Source organism: Scleropages formosus, chromosome 1 (assembly GCF_900964775.1).
Source record: "Scleropages formosus chromosome 1, fSclFor1.1, whole genome shotgun sequence".
NCBI lineage: Eukaryota > Metazoa > Chordata > Actinopteri > Osteoglossiformes > Osteoglossidae > Scleropages > Scleropages formosus.
In genome coordinates this window covers 21,936,489-21,937,815 of record NC_041806.1, presented here as the reverse complement: position 1 = coordinate 21,937,815, position 1,327 = coordinate 21,936,489, and positions in this window count along the sequence as shown.

Sequence of the window (1,327 nt, the reverse complement as noted above, 5' to 3'; positions counted from 1 at the left end):
CACACAGACATTCACAAACATACACACCTGTCCTCGGCACATTTATCAGAATTAGAACAGTGGGTTTCTTTAAGTGTGTGTATAATTTATTTGTTTGACTACTGACTACTGCCAGGATTTATGTCTGTGGGTGAAGCAGCAGGGCCTTATGGAATAAAAAAAAAAAAAACATAATTAAAATCACTTCATTTATCCACACTTGGCTGATAATGGTGCTATGCCTATAACCTGAGTAGTGATGTTTCATATTTTTATTACTATTAATATTGTTGTTATTGTGTTTTTTTAATAAAGGTGAATTCATTTAAAAAGTATGTTCTATTTTCATTAAAAACATCTTCAACGCCCAATTAAAATAAGGTGAGCACACATTTATAAAGGGCAGCAGCCATCTCCACAAACAGAGTTTCAGCTTCATGGAATGCAGACAGGAAAAAAGGCAAAAAAGAGTTTTAGTTGGAGCGTCTGTGGCACAGTGAGTCCCAGCCACACAGTGAGGACTTTTGCCAGATGGTAGGGAGAAATCCGAGCCAAATAGCACACAAGTGAAAAGGTCAAACTTAAGCTCCACTCAGACATGAAGTCCAGTCATACGCCTGGGCAAAGAAAGCTTCTCTCTTATATATAAGACAACGAACAAAAGTCAACACAGAAAAGAACAGCAAAAGCAAACTAAAAATCAATTTATTATATTGAATCATATTTTTTAAAATAAGTATATCTTATTCAAGATCAGTTTTAGTGACATCAACTTGTAAAATCTTGACCTCATACTTATTCAAACTTTTTGAGGTCAGTTGATGAAATAACAAATTAAATAATGAATGAGAATGAAATCATAAACAAGTGGAGGGTATTGGTAATCAGCCCACACGAGCTGTACACAAACGCTACAATTACTGCCCTCTAGTGGTAACACAGGGTTCCTTCGTCTCCAGAGCCAACGTTTACGTTTATTCACTTAGCAGACGCATTAATGCAGTTCAGCATTTGATGCTCACAGTGTGGAACTTCGAATAAAGATTCAAAGAAAATGTAGCCAGAAAAACTCGTTAGACTCTGTTTGTTACACATAAGCACACTTTAGTACTGAAGCAGCAGAGAGAATATCGGGAAAAATGTCTTCGAGTTTGTGTGAAAGAAAGCAAAGTTCTGCAAAAAAAAAAATCAGAGAAATATATATAGCTGAAATATGTAAATATGTATAATATTTCTCCATCAGAGCAAATTTGTGCGAAAGTGCGACCAGCTACTGAAATCACTCCCATCGCGAGAGGATAAACTCCGCATTTGTTACGATGGCTGACGCTGCAACCCAGTGCGTCTG